Below are 13,461 nucleotides of genomic sequence, written 5' to 3'. Positions count from 1 at the left end.
ATTTTATTTATTTATTTGTAAGAGAGAGAGAGTGAGAGCGAGCACAGGCAGACAGAGTGGAAGGCAGAGTCAGAGGGAGAAGCAGGCTCCCTGCGGAGCAAGGAGCCCGATGTGGGACTCGATCCTAGGACGCTGGGATCATGACCTGAGCCGAAGGCAGCTGCTTAACCAACTGAGCCACCCAGGCGTCCCTCTCTGCCTCTTTTTAAAAAAATGTAAATCCAGTATAGTTAACATACAGTGCTTTATTTGTTTCAGGTGTACAAGAGAGCGATTCAAAAATTCTATACATTATTCAGTGCTTATGAAGTTAAGGGTACTTTTAATCCCCTTCACCTTACTATATGATCCAGTAATTCCACTACTGGGTATTCACCCAAAGAATAAAAAACTCTAATTTGAAAAGATACACAAACACCTATGTTAATTGTAGCATTATATACAATAGCCAAGGTATGGAAGCAGCCCAACTGTCCATTAATAGATGAAAGGATAAAGAAGATGCGGGGTGTGAGTGTGTGTGTGTGTGTACAATGGAATATTATTCAGCTATAGAAAAGAACAAAATCTTGCCATTTGCAACCACATGGAGCTAGAGTGTATAAAGCTAAGTGAATGTTTTTCTTCTTATATTTGCCTTATTAAATATAAAGTTGGGCACTGGATCTCTTTAAAAATATGCACACCAAATGCTTGATAGAAGCAATGTGGGGTAGTAGAAAGAACACAGGCCTTGGAAACGTTCAAATTCTGCCTTTGTGACCTTGGGAAAGTTATCTGTGCCTGGGTTACTCCAGTGTAAAAAATGGGAAGCATAATAATGTTTTATAGTTGGGTCATTGTGAGGGTTTAGTGCATTCACCAATGAAAAAGCTCCTGCTAGCTATGTATAATGGATAAGGGAACTACTCTGAATTCATAAATGCTACCAGTTACTGGTAGTGCCAACTTTTATACACAGTTTTACCTCCTCCGTAAAATAAGAAGAATATTACTATTCTTGGGTGTCATGGGCATTGCATGAAATGAAATTTAAAGGCCAGAACCCCTCTGTTGTATGGTACATGCTTAATAAATGTTAGTTATTACTAATTAAAAAAAATTTATTTATTTGAGAGGGAGATACAAAGAGTGTGCATGAATGAGGTGGCGGGGGGTAGAGGAGCAGAGGAAGAGGGAGAAGCAGACTCCCTGCTGAACAGAGAGCCCCATGCTAGACTTGATCCTGAGACTCCAAGATCATGACCTGAGCCACCCAGCTGCCCTAGTTATTATTAACTCTTTTCACCTTCTTCCTTCCTGCTCACAAACACCTGCAGACTGACTGGGGAGATTTGCAGAGCAGATTCCTAGAAGAGGATCTGTTGGGAGAATATACTTCATCACTTTTACTCTGATCTATGTACTCAGACTCAGGGAGGCTAAACCAACACAGCTACGAAAGAAAAAGCACAAAGTGAGCCTACGATGCTGGAAGGGCTACTCAATTATTTATTACCAGGTCCCAGCTGCACCTATTATTTGGAATAAAAGTTTTCTCCTTAAGAACTTTTTCTAAGAGCCCAGGGAACGAAAAAGGGTAGGAGGATCTCATTTAGAGAAGCAGACAATACAATGACAGACATATTCTAAAGGAGACATTTTTCATTGTTACCTTAGAATTCACATCTTTCTTTTTCAGAATGAGCAAAAGTTTGCTGGCTACTACAGTTTTCATCCCCCTTTTAACTATAGAGAACTGAAGCTACCTGATTTCTTGTGTTCCCACCTGGTACTTAATATATAATGTAAGTTAGTTAGACCTGACACCCATAAAGAATTTTCGGCAAGATACCACTAGCTCCTTAGAAAAGAAACTATTTCGTAGGATACAAAGAGTACTGGCCTCATCCATTCCAGGTTTTCTTTTTTTTTTTTTTTTTTTAAGATTTTATTTACTTATTTGACAGACAGAGATCACAAGTAGGCAGAGAGGCAGGCAGAGAGAGAGAGAGAGAGAGGGAAGCAGGCTTCCTGCGGAGCAGGGAGCCCGATGCGGGGCTCGATCCCAGGACCCTGAGATCATGACCCGAGCCCAAGGCAGCAGCCCAAACCACTGAGCCACCCAGGCACCCCCATTCCAGGTTTTCATGTGGGAAAGCTGTAAGCAAACTGAAAAAATCAATTCATTTGCAGATTACCTCCCTTTGTGTCTATTTTCAATCCCAAGAATACCTTCTACCTGGCTAATGGTTCTGGTATTTGATAAACAACTGTATTATAAGATAAAGATCTAAAAACCTTTCTCTTAAGCTTTGCCAGCTTGTGGAAACTGAGCAGGAGACAATGAAAAATCTTGGAAACCATTTATTACTAGAAAATGCCCTTATTATAAGGATTTATGTGCTTTTATAGGATAGTCTTTTGATCACATTTATAAGCTACATCTGACACAGAAGAACATTATTATTGATTGATTTTGTTTCCCAGGAGCATTTAAATTTCTGCTGTGAGCTAACAGAAATGTTCTGTCTGCATTCAGGACCACGGAGCAGCCCTTTGAATGTATAGCAGATCACCAAAGATGCAAATACTTAGTGCATGTTTTCTTTACAGCACCTTCGGCTGTACCAGTAGCCATCAGAAGCGGTTTATAATGCCTAAGCAATGACGTTCTGATTTCCTGAATAGTTGTCTTCCAATTTTCAGAAAGTGAATGAGAGTGGGGAATTAATGTAGCCTAAGATGCCAGAGCTCAGAGCATGCACTGAATCACCAAGATGGTTCAGAAAGGCAGCAAGTTGCTCAGAGCTGTAAGGAGGGAAACAAAACACTCCCCCTCCTCCTTCCTCCATGTGCTGCTTTTTCCCTCCAATTTCCACCCAGATTCCCCTCACCTTCCAAAGGACTGAGGTTATAAGGGATCAGGAGCTCAACCTGGAAGCCGTGGGAGGGCAGTTTGCAACCCATTATGACGTAGGTTCAGTAGATGGGTATGGGATTCAGTCCCTCTCAACTAGCTCCTCCCTTGGCTCAGCATCTGCCTAGCTGCAGAGGATGCCCACACAGAGGATGGTGTCTCCTCTCCTCGCTCTGCCGTGAACATGATCTGTGTGTCATTTTCTCCCTTACTATGAATATTGGATGGAGGCAATTGGGACAAAGGAAGGAGAGCTTCCTGGCTGTCTATGATCTTAAGTTACAGCTATGGGACAGGTCCAAAAGGGTCAGCCCTAAAGAATTAGTACAAAATAGATGAAGCAACACTGGCTTAATGGCCCCTGTGACTCTGTCACAGCACACTCCACTTGGGGACCATGCCCAGGCCCCCTCCTTCCCAAGTACCAGGGTCAACACAAAATACAGGAGCAAAGTGACAATTGATGTGATGTAATTTTGAAGGAAGACCTTAGAATAAGAACAATTTTTTTCTGGAAGGAGTGCTGGCTTCTAAGTCTTACTACATTACTGTCATTCTATAATTAAAAAGTAAAGGCAAGAAATTCTAACAGTTAAGAGATATTGGTCATTTCTTATTAGCAAGGGACTACTGGGTGCTTTTAATGGGACTCCATTTAATCCCAATCACCACCCTGCCATTTTGCAGAGGTTCAGAGAGGATACTCGAGTTTAGGTTTTACAACTCACATATAAAAGAGCAGGAACACAAACCCTCGTCTAACTCCAAAGTTGTGCTCTTTGCATCCACAGTCCAAAGAAGAGAAGTCTCTCACTCATGCAGGAAGAAATAAAAACCACCCATGGTGAGAGCATGCAAAACCAAGGAAGGTGAGGTGGTGGGGGTTATGATTGATTATGAGGAAATCTGATTATGCTCAACAGGCAGATAATATGTAATCCATAGCATAGCTAGTCAAACCTAGATTTTTCCTGCATAAAGTTTTTTGGTGAATTTGAAAAGGACCTGTCAATGAGATCCATGGGTCTCATGGGAGAGGGCCAAAAGGTTTGGACTGAGGTCCACCATTGGCTTTATCATGCACTGACCTGAGACCTTGGGAGGGACTGGGCTGAGGATGGAATCAGGTAAAGGAATGAGAAGTCACTGAATAACTAGAACTTGGAGAACCTTTGAGCTGAACTCCCAGGGGGACTGATTCTCTTTCTGGCTAAACTTCTGTTTCTGGTCTATACCTTTCCTTGCACCTTTCCTTTCTTCCACAAAGGAATCTCTCCTCTGGTTTCTCTGATGGTGTAAGACCCTGGATCTAGCCCAGCCCCAGCTCACTAGTTAGATGGGCAGGAAGCCCCACAGGCTGGCCTGCCTGGAGATAAGGGCCAGCAGCAGAGCAGGGGTAGTAAACAGGTTGTGATCTGTGAACAGTAATTTTGGCATGTGTGTGTGTAAGTGAATGTATATGTGTATGAGACATCAGTGGAGCACCAGGAAGCTCTTGGCTTTGGATAAGGCAGGTATCAGAGGGGTCTTATGGGCAGCTGATTTGGGCCCACTCAGTTGCTGCTTACTGCTAATTGGTTCTGACCAAGATCCTCTCTGTGGCCAAACGCACTCAGGTTCCTCTGAGCCCTCTTCTCAACTTTGGCCCACAAAGGCTTGAACAAAATTCTAACATAGTTTCTAATGGGTCATGGCCACATCCCTGGGATGACCCTAGCCCCCTTGAAGTGTCAGTCTGAGGAAATTCAAGGCTGCCAAAAGAATTTACTGGTTATTTCAGCCAACACGTGAAGATAGAGCCCTTGTCTCCTAGTCTCTGTAGGAGGTTAAGAGTCCAAACTCCATAAACACCAGTTAGCAAACCCAGATGCATCCCACATGGGCCAACCCCTTTTCACTTTCTGTAATTTCTCACTTCCCTGACTCTCCTGAGCCTCAGCTCATCCCCTCCCCATTCTTCCAATCTTCCTTTAAAAAGCCCAGTCACAAAGGCAAGCAAAAGACAAAGCACAAGCTGACCCGTCCCCAGCCTCCCCACAACCCCCACTTCTGGGTGGGACTGTGTGTGACCTTCCAGGAATCTCCCAACTATCTTAATGTTAATGACTTGCTAGAGGGGAAAAACAACCTTAACTTGATTGCCAAGGCCTTTGAAATCTCCCTTTTTCTCTACCTCCCCCAACCCCATAGTATATAATCAGCTACCCGTCACAACCCCAGTGCAGCAGCTCTTTCTGCCCTCCCCCCCTCCCCGGTTTTGTCCTCGTGCTTTAATAAACTACCATTTTGTACCCCCAAAACCCCCAAAACAAAAAAACCCTCCAAAACACCAAATCACTTCCGTACAAATTGAAGTTGAGTTCAGTTACCCTGGACTCCTTTCCCTATTGCAATAGTGTATTACTGATTGAAATCTGTCCTTACCACTGTAACTGGTGTCTACTCTGTTTATCTTTGATAGTGGCTACCCTGGCTCTGGCCTAGGGAAAGCTGTGGTAATCTTGGGCAATGAGCTGACCCTTCAGCCGGCCCAGGTTAACTTTAAGGGTAGGGAAGGAAGCACGTCCAAATTCCCCTGCCTGAACAGGCACATCTCTCATATACTAAACCAATCTTACCATTTTGACTGTGAATGTGAGCTATAAGCTGTGCAGAAGAAAAAGGAAGAAGACATTTTGTCCCTAACACACTGTTCCATATAATTTCCTTTCCCATTCTACAGGGCTAGATCTGCACAGACAAGTACACAAACATCCACACTAAAAGCTAATGTGTAACGCCACTGACCTTCTTTTTAATAACAATTCAAATCCAATACTGTTTCAGTCATTCTTGAAACCATAAACATGGGCCAGCAATGCTATTTTTTTTTTTTAAGATTTTATGTATTTATTTGACAGACAGAGATCACAAGTAAGCATAGAGGCAGGCAGAGAGGGAGGAGGAAGCAGGCTCCCTCCGAGCAGAGAGCCCAATGCGGGACTCGATCCCAGGACCCTGAGATCATGACCAGAGCCGAAGGCAGCGGCGTAACCCACTGAGCCACCCAGGCGCTCCAGCAATGCTATTTTTTTCACCAGGTAGTAGCAACTGACTGAGATAGAGAGGGCAATGGGCAGTAACCTGGCATTGGGATTAAGAAGACAGGCTTTCCAGTCAGACAGACTTGGGTTTAAATCCAGCCTTTCACTTGCTGTGGAACCATGCATGGGCATATTACCTAATGTAGGGAATACTGTGGTGCTCTGTCCAAGTTCTCTTTTAAAGGCTGTTGTGTTGGGGTGCCTGGGTGACTCAGTGGGTTGAGCCTCTGCCTTCAGTTCGGATCATGGTCTCAGGGTCCTGGGATCAAGGCCCGTGTCAAGCTCTCTGCTCGGCGTGGAGTCTGCTTCCCCCTCTCCCTCTGCCTCCTTCTCTGCCTACTTGTAATCTCTCTCTCTCTGTCAAATAAGTAAATAAAATCTTAAAAAAAAAAAAAAGGCTGTTGCGTCCCTCTAGCTGCTGGGAATACCACTGTTGATAAATTGATTACACTAGGAGTCTTTTTGTCTATGGGGACAGGGTGTCCCATAAGTGACTGGCTAGGGCTTCCTTGTCAGGACTTGAGAACAACCCGAAGGGCTATCCTAGCTCCAGAACTCCCAGCAGACGGGGCTGGGGCCAGTCAGGTCTGCTCATTCTTGGCCTTCTCACTTCTTCTACTAAGATAACTCAGCAGCTAACAATCCCTTCACAACTCTCTGAGTCTGTGTCCAGGAGCCCCAGTCTAAAACACTAAACTTCCTGGGTCTGCAGCATGGAGATAACAATAGTACCTGCGTCAGAGGACTGTAGTGAGGATTATTTGAAATCATATATATAAAGTTCATCTATGCAACATCTGGCATATTGTAAGCATTTAGTAAATATTGCAAGCATTTATAATAAGAATTATGTTAAAAAATACATAAATCACTAAAACATTTTGTCATACCACAGGTCCCAATTTGGGGTTTGACCACTGATGATTATACAGATACTGCACTAGGTTATAGTATTGTTCACAACTATTTGCTCCCTCCCCATTTTTGCCATAAGACTTGTGGTGCCTCCTGCAGGTGGAGCATCCGTCCCTACCCCATTGTCATTCTTGGCCATGTGCTTTGCTTTAGCCCAAAACAACACTGTGATTTTCTGCCAGCTCATTGGCTTTTCTTCTTTATCACACGAATCCAGCGGTGTGCTGATAAATTGGCTCCCGAAAAGCCCCATTCTAATTTGTAGTGTTTGCCAATTTCCAAGGTTGGTTTTAGGCTACCAACATACATCACTTAATGTAGAGTTAGAAAAGATGTATATTATCAGCTCTTCACAGTGAGTGGGTATGAGCTGATCAGCATACTTGCATACCACTGGGCATATCCCACATAGTGGCTATGGACTTTCAGAAGGAACACAGGTGGAATGGAACTTCAGACTACCTCCTGTGATAGAACATGAGCAAGAAATACATCTTTGCGGGCATCTGGGTGGCTCAGTAGGTTAAGCCTCTGCTTTCGGCACAGGTAGTGATCTCAAGGTCCTGGGATCCAGCCCTGCATTGGGCTCTCTGCTTAGCAGGGAGCCTGGGCTTCCCCCTCTCTCTACCTGCCTCTCTGCCTACTTGTGATCTCTGTCTGTCAAATAAATAAATAAAATCTTAAAAAATAAAAAGAAATACATCTTTGTCACCAAGATTTTAGGGACTGTTTGTTACTCTAGCAAAATTGACTAATACAATTATAATTAATATAATTAATTATATAATTAACTATATATAATTATATAATTATTTATATATATTTAATTTATTTATTTGAATTATATATTTTTAAAATAAAATATATATTTATATATAATTATATAATTAATTAATTATATATAATAAATATAATTGTATCACGAAGCAATTATAATATTTTCTTTCATGATTTAATTTAATCAATATTCATAGTTTTATCATGGACCAGGCACAGTGATTCACACTAGGAAAATAATGATAAAGAAAGTAAACACAATCCCTTCCTTCAAGGAACCATCATTCCTCAGAAGCCACCACCATTCTGAGCTTTATAATGTCCATTTGAAAGTTCTCTCTTATGGACTCTCTAATGAAGAGGAAGCAGACTAGACTATTCCAACAACTAACAACAGAAATGAAGCTTCTCCACCTCTCAGGGCAAATGAGAAGTACCTGCTTCCTCACCAGACACAGCCAATTCTGGCTAGAGTTTGAATTCTAGATATACTCTGCATGGCCTTTATCTACTAAACTTAAAGTAGTTCCTGCCATAGATAGGATACTCTCAAGCTGGAGATGCAAATCAACATGGAGTTTTTTTCATGGAGATAGAAGTCACTTTTTGCCTCAAGGCACAGGGAAAAAAAAAGAGAGAGAGAGAGAGAGCAAGGGAAAAAGAAAAGAAAAAAGAAAAACTGTTGCCTCACCCAATGTTCATAGTTTCTTGGGGGAAAATCAATTTGCCATGTCTCTATGGCTTTTGCAGGGTGCTGGAAGCTGTGAAAGAATTCATGCAGCAATTGTTGTGATGGAAGGCATGAAACTTTAATAAAGCGGCAAGCATATAGGCTGCAAGGTCAACACCACTGGGCCCAAGGCTCTGTTAGAGAGCATGCCTTTCTATGGATATTTAAAACCACTACACGTGTGTTGTTAGGCAGTTACTAAGCATTTACAGCTGAGGATCAAAAATATGCTTTCCTTGGGCTAAGCCTTTGTGTAAATATTGGATTTTACATCCCAGAGATGGCTACAGGATACATCTCCTTTGTGTGTGTGCTGCCTTTTTTCTGTGGATAATTCTAAGGCCCTAGTCAGAAGACTGAATCCTTTCCCAGAAAGCTGTCTTCTCTGCAGATCCCTTTGGCTTCCTTTAGGTCATGCCATGTCCTTCCTTTTGGTCTGCCATGTCCTTCCAGGTGGTATAGCATTCCATATTGTCTGATACTGCCCAGGCACAGTTTTAAGATAAGCAGAACAGATTTGAGATCAATACATATTCAGTTCTCTATAATATTTAAGTGTCCCAGATAGAAAGTTTCATTTTTCAAATGAGGACTTTTCTCTAAATAATAAAAACATGCTCTAAGAAATATATATGAAGTGAAAGAAATCACCGAACTACTTTTCATACAGAAATGCTTTTCCTGTGCTCTTTCAGAGACTCAAGTGTTAAGTGCTAAAGCTGGAATGGCAAAATAACTAGTGGGAGCAAGACGTTTTAAGAAATAACTTTCCCCCTATATTTCAAAAACAGAACATGCTTCTTTCAGGAAAATCAGAAAATAAAAGACTTAGTAGTTGAAAAAAAATAATAATCTCTTTTCACTTAATATGCTATAAATATTTTCCCATCTGACTAAAAATACGCTACTTCCTCCTTTTGTGTAATAGCTATATAATATTTGATAACATTTACTCTGTGGCAAGCACTGCCTGTAATGTTTTATACATAGTAACTCATTTTTTTCACACAACAACCCAGCAAGGTGGGTACTATTAATATTCAAAATTTTTAAAAGTGGTAGAATTAAGCAAGAGAGGTTATATGGTCCAAAGTCTTAAAACTGTCAGGCAGAGCAGAATCCAAATTCACAAAAGTGTGTGACCAGAATCTATTCTGGTAACCACTAAGCGGAAGGGTAACCCACTATGTTGATGCAGCATCATTTATTTAACTAATCTCCTATTTTAGGACATTCAGTTTGCTTCCATTTTTTGCAAAGAACTGACATGAATTTCATGGAGTAAATCTTAAACGCATTCTTGATTATTCTCATTTTCAGAAATGAAATTTTCTATTTACTCACATTAAATGTTATCATCTTATCAAAATGTCCCTGAGTGGTCATTTAATTTATATTCCTGTTAAAGGTGATGTAAGTAATACCTGCAAATATTATCATTTGTATTATTTTTTAAGATCAGAGAGGCAAAGAATGGAATCTCATTTCTAAAATTTGCATTTTTACATTACCAAGGTGAGGAGAGGGAGACTTTTTTCAAAAGCTTATTATTGATATTTTCCTAGTTAAGGTGGAAATTCCCACTGGTATTATTTATAAAGCACTTAGAAGTCCTAGCCGGCAGAGTGCTACTTGGACTACTTAAGTGTTTGTCAAGGAAATTAGTTTCTTCTCATTGTTGATGACTATCTGTGAACAAGGCCAGCCTGAGGACACTTGTTTGCTTATCAAGAAAGCCTTAGGGACCAAAAACTGAAAAACAACATGGAAAATTTAGGTGGCCTGCCAGAGAAGTGAAAAGTTATGGCTTAACAGTTTTAGTAGAATTTGGTCAGCACGTCTGGTTCACAAAATCTCTACTCTTTAGAACTTATAGTTATTATTTTGTGGACACACAATAATGTGTCTGGTAAACATTCAGTGGGCATAAGAGAAGAATATGTTCTAGGAGAGAATATATATACATTTATATAATATAAAGATAATATGCATAATATAAATTTTTATAACACACGTGTAAACATAGTTAAACTTGTTAACAGGGTTGTTCAGACACCCTACATTTTTTCTTATTATTTGTCTCTTTGGCCTATAATATTCTAAAATTAAAAGGTGATTAAATTTCCCACAAAGAAGGTGCCTCATTAGCGCAGTAGGTAGTGCATCAGTCTCATAAATTTCCCACAAAGATAGTACTTTGATCATGTTCTTTACTTCTACGAATTTTTGTCTTATGTAATCTATGGTTTTGCTGTTTGTTCTTCTTGTGCATTCATTATACCTTTTAACAATAGATCATCTCCTTAGATGTTTCACTTAATTCTTTTGGCCTTGAACTTCATTTTTTCTTATACTATTATGTACATCCTCTCCTCATTCTCCTTCTCAAATAAATTTGCCTATCCTTTTTTTTTTTTTTTTTTTTTTTTTTTTTTTTTACTTAGACTTATTTATTTGAGACAGAAAGTTTGAGGGAGACAAATAGTGGGGAGAAGGGCAGAGGGAGAGAATCTTCAAGCAGATTTCCTACAGCATGGAGCCCAATGCAGGACTTGATCTCATGACCCATGAGATTGTGACCTGAGCCAAAACCAAGATAGTGAGATGGTTAACCAAATGAGCCACCCAGGCACCCCGCCCCTGCTCATCTTTTTTTTTTAAACTACATTTGTTTTAACTCAATCTGATGATTTTTTACCTTATCATAGGGAAATTTGGGCTATTTATATCAATTAACAATGTGTTAATTGATATAGTTGGCTTTATTCCGTCTTTATTGTATATATTTCTATTATAATCCATTTTCCTTTAAAAATTTTTGTGGCATTATCACATTTCTTTTAATATCTTAAACTGTTCACCAATTAATCTGGATATTTTGCTATGTTTTTCTATTTTGCAAGCTGTTAACATCATATCTTTCATCTTAGGTAAACCTTCATTTTTCTATTGCTAAGTCAAAATTAACTAGTAACTTTGATCGTCCTAACTCTCAACATTTCCCCAAATGTTTACTAATCTCTTGCAAATTAAGAAATACTATTTTAAACAATTCCTAGATCAAACAGGAAATTAAAACTGCATTTACAAATTTTCTATATATAATGAGGAGAATCAGTTTATGAAAATATATTGCTTTTTTAATATGATTTTTTGGGGCTAGCTAGGCAACTCAAATACTATAACACTGATCCCTCTAGAAATACTGTTCTTAGATAGCACATAGAAGAAATGGATCAAGGGTGCCTGGGTGACTCAGTTGGTTAAGTGTCCGACTCTTGATTTTTGCTCATGTCATGACCTCAAGGTTGTGAGATCAGGCTCTGGATAGAGGTCCATGCTGGGTTTGGAGCCTACATAAGGTTCTCCATTGTCTCCCTTTGTCCCTTTCCCTATCTAAAAAAAAAAAAAAAAGGAATGGATCATAAAAGACAGAGGTGGCTTTTTTGCACTTAAGTGCTTATATCCAGGATGACTCTGACAAATGTTCTTAAGCTCTAAGCATTCAATAATTTCAGAATATTTTTTAATGAAATCTCAGCTTACTTGAACTTATCTTAAAAAAGCTAGATTTTTCAAAAGCATGGGGGTCATTAGCAGGCTGGGAAACATTAATTGCAATATCTGAATTTTAATTCCGACTTCCAGACCTCACTACACTATCGATGCATATATTAGCACAGATTCTTTTTCTTTTTTTAAAAGATTTTAAAATTTATTTAAGCAAACTCCACACTCAACATGGAGTTCAAACTCACAACTCAGAGATCAAGCATTGGAGTTGCATAATCTATCAACTGAGTCAGGCAAGTACCCCCACAGAGTCTTTAAAAACAAAGGGCACACAAGGAGAGACCACTACACACCCACCAGACCGACCACACTGAGTGCTGGTGAGAATGGGAAGACTCACACAATGATAGCAGGAGTTAAAATGGTACAACCACTTGTGAAAACTGGTTCATTCTAATAAAGTTAAATGTATACCTACCCTACATGACAGCCTATGTCCCAAAAGACTTGGATAAAATGTTCATAGCAGCTTTATTTATAATAGCCCCAAAGCTGGAAACATTGCATATGACTCTCAATGGTACTATGAATAGATTTTGTATATTCATATAATGGAACACTATTAAGCAATTAAAAAATTCAAGCTAATGATATATACAAAACATACATGAAATTTAAAAAAACATATTGAGTAAAAGAAGTCAAGCACAAGAAAGTACATATTGTTTTTATGTAAATTTCAAGAAGAGGCGATTTAAAGAACTAATCTACAATGAGAGAAGTCAGGAAAATGGGGAGATTAACCGGAAGGTATTGTAAAGAAAGTCTTTGAGGTAGGGGTATGTTCTATATCTTGATTTGGGTGGTAATTATATGTGTGTGTGTGTGTGTGTGTGTGTGTATACACACACATTATGTATGTACACACATATGTATACATATGCATATACACATATACATATATGTACATACACGTGTATATACACATATGTATATACATACATGTACGTATGTATGTAAATATATACTCACACATATATATGTTAAAGTTTATTGAGCTATAAATTTATTTATTTATTTTTAAAGATTTTAAAGATTTTTTTTATTTATTCATTTGACAGACAGAGGTCACAAGTAGGCAGAGAGGCAGGCAGAGAGAGAGAGGAGGAAGCAGGCTCCCCGCTGAGCAGAGAGCCCGATGCGGGGCTCGATCCCAGGACCCTGAGATCATGACCTGAGCCAAAGGCAGAGGCTTTAACCCACTGAGCCAACCCGGCGCCCCATATTGAGCTATAAATTTAAAATCTGTATATTCTACTATAGATAATTCATGCTTTTAAAAAATAGATATCTTTGATCCTGAAAAGCCAAAGCAATCTTAAGAATAAAGAACGAAGTTGGAGGCATCATACGCCTCCAAAGCTATAGTAATCAAAACAGTATGGTAATAACATAAAAACAGACACATGGATTAATGGAACAGAATAGAGAGCCCAGAAATAAACCCACATATATATAGCCAATTAATTTATGACAAAGGAGCC

The 13,461-nt window shown here is 39.5% G+C and overlaps 1 protein-coding gene across 10 annotated transcripts in view; it reads right to left on the bottom strand.

Annotated features, from left to right (window-relative positions):
• The window catches only part of TRIM9 (tripartite motif containing 9), a 110,172-nt gene that overhangs the window by 48,730 nt on the left and 47,981 nt on the right, over positions 1-13,461 (bottom strand). The gene's annotated exons all lie outside the window — the stretch shown is intronic.

The sequence above is a fragment of the Mustela nivalis genome (genome assembly GCF_964662115.1).
Source record: "Mustela nivalis genome assembly, chromosome: 6".
Classification (NCBI taxonomy): domain Eukaryota; kingdom Metazoa; phylum Chordata; class Mammalia; order Carnivora; family Mustelidae; genus Mustela; species Mustela nivalis.
The sequence above is the reverse complement of the archived record's forward strand: the minus strand, read 5'-3'. Positions and strand labels throughout refer to the sequence as shown.